Raw genomic sequence first — 6,471 nt, 5'->3', positions numbered from 1 at the left:
TGCCCCGTAAAGGAGAGGGTCCTGAGAGGCCTCCCTGGGGGTCTGTGCTCCCCCCGACGGTCACCGGCTCCAGGGCCCGGCCGCGATCCCCTCCCGGCCCGGGTCAGGGGTCTTAGGAGCCTCGGGGTGTCCGGGTGGTCAGAGGGGCTCGGAAGGCTCCGGGGGCCTCGGCGACTCTGGGGTCTCTAAGGGCCTGGGGGACTCAGGATCTCAGGAGGCCAGGGGCTCTGGGCTCTCAGGATCGGGGAGTCTTGGGGGCCTTGCGTCGCGGCCGCTGGCGGGGTGGACGGAAGGTAGGGGGGCGCGAGGGTCTGCGCTTTGCGCGCTCACGCCGCCTCTCCATTTGTGAGCGCGATAAATCTTACTAAATAAACGCCGTTGAGGCCGAATCGTCTGCAGAGAAGGGGCCCGTCTCCCTGCGGGCCGGAGTCCGCGCTCGCGACCCCACCCCCGGCCCGGGCAGCGACCCGGGCCCTGGGCCCTGGGCCCCGCCCGACCTGCCAGCCTTCCCCTGACCTGGGCCCTCAGCCGCAGGCCCTTTGTCAGTCATCATTTTCTCTGCTTCCCGTCTTCTCAGAAGACCTTCTCTTCTACCCCGTGGCGTCTGTGACTCTGGCTCTTAGTCTCTCCGCGCCCCTGACCTTGGCTGACTTACCTGCCTAACGAGCTCCACCTGGAGCTTTTGCCCCCGCCCTTTGCTCTGCCTGCCGGGGTCTCACCGAATGCTTGTATGGACCAGACATTTCCAATCAATTGTGTAATGTCCACCTACACGATTCCAGATATGGCAACGCAGCATTTCTGAAAATCAGACTCTAGGTCGGTCCATCCTCACCGCCCTGTGCGGGAGGGCAGCCCCTCCCCCTCCCACTGAGATGCCAGGGGTGTGAAACAGGCCGCGGGTGAGATCAGGCCGAAGGAGATGGCCCCCAAGACCTGCGAAACCCCACGGTGGAGGGGCCGGGGGCTGCAGCCGGCTCCGCACGTGCCCTCTGGAGTGCACTGAGAAGGCGAAGGGGCTGGGGCACTGGGACACTCCCCACCATAATCTCCCCTAACGGTGGCCACTCCCTCAGGGAGCCCAGGACCACATACCGTGGTAAACTGTACCTGCGTGCGTGTGACCAGGTGTGGAGCACTATTGACTAGCCCACATATTAACTCATTTCATCCCTACAGCAACCCTGTGACTAGACGGGGAAACCGAGGCACAGCACGGGGGTAACTAGCCTGGTCACAGCTAACAGGCAGCAGTGGGGCTTGAACCTGGGTGGCCTGGCCCAGCATCTCTGCTGTCCACCAGCAGCTGCTCTGCTTCTCAAGCATCTCGACTTCTTAGATCTTTTTAACAAGTCCTCCCATTCTTACGTGAAAATGCCTCATAAACCTCCCAAATTCCAACACCGAAAATAATTTTGAGTCACGATTCTCTCATCTGTTATTAACTGTACTACCTGTTTTTGTGTCATGGGTTAGAGAAGCATGCCTCCTGTGTCTCTGTGGCACTTCTGAAGGAAGCCTCTGGGGTAATTAGGATTTGCTAGAATCATTTGCTAAACCCCAGACAGCTCTGCGCACCATTCCTGAGATGCACGGAACCGTGCTCACACCCCTCTGTCTTCCTCCGGCACCTGCATGTCCCTCAACCTCTCCCCCTCCCCTCACTCTTTTTTTTTTTTTTTTTTAATTTATTTAATTTATTTTTTTTTTTAAAGAAGCTGAAATAGCGGTTGTTGGTTTTTTTTTTCCAAATTATTTATTTATTTATTTATTTCTGGCTGTGTTGGGTCTTCGTTTCTGTGCGAGGGCTTTCTCCAGTTGCAGCAAGTGGGGGCCACTCTTCATCGCGGTGCGCGAGCCTCTCCCTATCGTGGCCTCTCTTGTTGCGGAGCACAGGCTCCAGACGCGCAGGCTCAGTAGTTGTGGCTCACGGGCCCAGTTGCTCCACGGCACCTGGGATCTTCCCAGACCAGGGCTCGAACCCGCGTCCCATGCATCGGCAGGCAGATTCTCAACCACTGCGCCACCAGGGAAGCCCTCCCCTCACTCTTATATGGCCTGTTCCTCCTCCTTAAAAAATACAGTATTTAGATAAGTTCAACCAATCCTTTGCTTCAGGCAAGCAACTATCCTTTCTTTAGCTTTTAACTCTAGGCAGTAATTGAACAATTTCTTACATTTGCGTAGGACTTTAACATTTACAAAGTGCTTTACTTTTTAGTATCAATAATATTCTCAACAACTTTGTGGTGCAGCACTAAACCAAGACCAGAGGCTTGCTTCTCCCCAAGGATGCTCCAAGTGGCAAACAGGACCCCAGGCTCTGCTGAGGACCAGCATCTTTTCAGCTGTCCCGTAAACACAATCATGTATATAGGCAGTGTATGGAGTGGACAGAATTTTTTTAAATGATGATAATAATATAAGATGTCAAATATGTGATTTTCTTCGTTTTACAAAGAACAGTTGAAGTCTGCTTGTTCAATAGAACAGAAGAGGAACCATTCGTTAACCAAAAAGAGGACCCTTGACAAAGAGAAAGTGCATTAACGTTCCTGGCAGAGAATAACGTCAGGACTTTATACGTCCTGTCAATGAAAAACAGACAGGTCTTTGGTATTTTTACTATTCACCCATGAATTTGAAATCGTGTTTGCCTAAAAACACTTAATAAACACTTGCCCTGGTGAAAAGCTCTGCACCTTACAGCTTTGTGAGCCATGGCGAGTGACAAGTCCTCGTAGCCCTGGTTTCTCTTTCACAAAATGGGGGAAATAAAGCCCCCCTTCAGAGGATTGTTTATGGAGGCTAGTTAAGATGTGTGCAAAAGCATAAGGTGTGTGCAAAAGCATAAGGTGTGTGCAAAAACATAAGGCGTAAAGTAAGAGGTACTAGTATAATGACCACCATGAATCAATTTTATATGAAAACCTTAACGGGGCAGCACAAGGTCATGTTCTGAGCATTGCCATGAAGTGTATCAAATGCCTAATTTCTTGCCAGGGATTCTCAGTTCCCACAAGTGGCAATAAAATCACCCCTTAGAGAGCGCAGTCGTGCAGAAACTGAGCTATCTGCCAGCCTTCAAAGGAAAAGAACTAGCACATGAAAAGAAGAGACTAGAAACACCTCCCCTCACTGTGTGTCTGTGTGACAAGTCCACTGGCGGGAGCTCTCTGCTCGGCCACCAGGCCTGTCTGAAGGAACGCACAAGCGTCATGACTTGTGGCGCCTAGAGCTGCACGCCCAGGGCGAGGCATGGAGCGCCGCACTCCACCTCCCACCTTCTCTGCTCTTGTGTCCCCACTCTGCCTGCCTGAGTGCCGCTTCCTGGGGGCAGGTGTGTGTCCCAGACCACACGTCCTTGGACACACTGCTGGGCTCCTCAGAAGAGCTGGGAAGGCAGATGGCCAGTTCTTGAGCCAATGGTGACAGTGCAGTGGGGTGTCCAGTTCCCAGGACTCCTCAGACCATGAGCCTGGTGACGGGGACAGGCAAGCCTCGGCTATGGTGAAGGACACTCTCGAGGGTGCCCTGCAGTGCTTTCTGGCGACTTCTGACTGTCAGGGCACTTCACAGCCAAAGGGCTTGTTTCTCAGACCTCTATATTTTGTGGAATTGGTCTCCTCTGCTTTACTTTCTTGTTACTATAATTCTGATTGATGAAAAGTACATCTTGCAGCAGAATCTGTGCCAGGAACTGTGACCAAACTTCTTGTCTAAAAGGAGGCTTTGTGTGGGGATTAGTACTTAGCCATAGGTCACTCAGGGTCCGGAATTAGAAGTTGTTAGGACCTGTGCATCTGGCAATCATTTCCCTGCATCCCCAGAAACTGTGTTCTGGGGACTCATTCAGCATGAATCGTGTGTCCCCCTGGGTCCAGCTTACTTCCCGAGGAGGTGGCCCCTCCGAGGGCAGGACTGTTTCATCCTCCTGGCGTTTCCCTCGTCAGAACTCAGCTGACTGAAAGCCTGTGCAGCCGGGCGGTGACATTTGCTCTCTGGCTTCTGTGTTGCTCGGGGTCCCACTGCTTTCACAGCTCCATCTGTGGTACCGGGCCTCCAGCTAACTACAGCTGGGGAGGGGCCTCGGGGGACACCCGGACGCCTGTCCCCTGGAGCCGCAAGAGACACAGCGGGCCTCAGGCTCTGAGGCTGTGCCCCCTGATCCTGAGAGGCAAACTCTCCCCCGAGAAGCTGCAGCCAGCAAACCATGGGACTGCTGCTCCGGCTCATTCCACGGTGGAGGGAGACCTGCTGCTGAGGACCCCACGGAGCAGGGTTGAGGAAGGACACCCTGAGCCCAGTCCCGACCCTCGGCCTCCTGGCCTGAATCAATGGTGCCTCAATGCTGGACCAGGGGACCTAAGCCAGGTCCACACAGCAGAGGTCTGCATATGTGTGTGTCTTTCAGTTGTTCAAGTGATTGGTTATGAAAAGAACTCACTGAAGGATAAAGAGATGAAAGGTTTACTCATTATGGTTTTCCTTTAATATGACACTGAAAACTCAAGAGAAGAGGAATTTCACTTTAATGACATTACTTGGTGACTTAGCTCAGACTGCTATAACAAAATACCACAGACGGGGTGGCTTAAACAACAGATGTTTATTTCCCATAGTTCTGGAGACTGGCAGCCCAAGATCAAGGTGCTGTCACAGTCACATTGTGCTGAGTTCACAGACAAGCACCTTCTTGCTGGTCCTCACTTGGTGGTGCGAGGAAACTCTGGTGTCTCTTCCTCTTCTTATAAGGACACTAATCCCATAATGGAGGCTCCACCCTCCTGACCTCAACTAATCCTAGTCACCTCCCAAAGGCCCCACATCCTAATACCATGAGATTGGGGATTGCGGCTTCAACATATGAATTCTGGGGGGACACAAACATTTATTTGGTCCATAACACTTAGCAAGTGGATTTTGCTAATTTAACAGTGTCTGTCAACCCAACTCTGTCAGTCTTGTGGAATCTTAAATGTAGCTATGGGACAGATGTCATCTTAATTTCACAGAGATATGACTCCAACAAGGATATGCCCTCATTCCATGGAGGGCAGTAACGGCATTAGAGACATCCTCAAAAGTAGCAACTGGGCATCTCTTCAGAGCTACATAATAGTGCAAGAGTGGGCTTTTTTTCGAGACCTTTCTCCACCCCATGTGATCTTGGGAAAATCTCTCCATTTCACTAAGCCTTAGTGTCCTCCTTTGTAAATTGGGGGCAATAATAATGCCCACAGAATAGGGTTAGTGTGAAGACGATAAGTGTAGAATGTTTATCATAGAGCCTGGGGCCCAGCAACTATGCAGAAAGATCCTCTGTCATTAGTAGTAGTGTTTTTTTGTTTTGTTTTGTTTTGTTCTGTTTTTTGGCCGCACTGCGAGGCTTACGGGATCTTAGTTCCCTGACCAAGGATTGAATCTGGACCACAACAGTGAAAGCGCTGAGTCCTAGTAGTACTGTTCTTTTTTTTTTTTTTTTTAACAAATGATTTTTTTTTTTTAATTTTTATTTATTTATTTATTTATTTATTTATAGCTGTGTTGGGTCTTCGTTTCTGTGCGAGGGCTTTCTCTAGTTGCGGCAAGTAGGGGCCACTCTTCATCGCGGTGTGTGGGCCTCTCATTATCGCGGCCTCTCCTGTTGCGGAGCACAGGCTCCAGATGCGCAGGCTCAGTAATTGTGGCTCACGGGCCCAGCTGCTCCGCGGCATGTGGGATCTTCCCAGACCAGGGCTTGAACCCGTGTCCCCTGCATTGGCAGGCAGATTCTCAACCACTGCGCCACCAGGGAAGCCCAGTAGTAGTGTTCTTTATGTACTTGCTAAATGCTTAGTTACAATAATAGCCCCTAAATTTTGGTTCTGTTCATAAGTACTCACTGGACCTGACGTAATAACTACGGTGCAGGGAACCTCTGCTACATGCCAGGTGACTGTTTATTTCTTACAGTAGCTCAGTGAGGTGGCCACGACTGTCCCTGTTTGACAGATGAGAACACTGCTTTTGGAGAAGTGAAGGGGTTTGCTCCCTGTCACACAGCTGCCAGGTGGCACCGTTAGAGGTGGAGCCCAGGGCAGTTGAACTCCAAAGCCACTTTTCCTATTGCATTGCCTTCTAAGAGTAACTTTGCTCTTCACTTCCTCAGAGTTCTTACTTTTTTGGGTTTCAACTGGAGGTGCATGATGGAATGTGCTGGAAATAATCCCCCAGAAGCGCTAACCGTGCGTGTACATGGGTAGGGTTTCTTCTGCAAGAATGTGCTGCTCCTGTCACTCGAACACAACAGACAGGCAGGACATTTGCTGCTGTGCTGATGAGCTGACACCCCTGCTCATGCTGGCAGCTGTTGATAAGGGACGATTCCATCCATTAATTACAGCACCAGTATATGAATCATCCTATTGCATGAACACACTGCTGAAAACACTCTTTCCATTTTACGGGTCCCAAAAGGACCTTTAGGTT

The sequence above is a fragment of the Balaenoptera physalus genome (genome assembly GCF_965194825.1).
Source record: "Balaenoptera physalus genome assembly, chromosome: 2".
Lineage (NCBI taxonomy): Eukaryota > Metazoa > Chordata > Mammalia > Artiodactyla > Balaenopteridae > Balaenoptera > Balaenoptera physalus.
The sequence above is the reverse complement of the archived record's forward strand: the minus strand, read 5'-3'. Positions refer to the sequence as shown.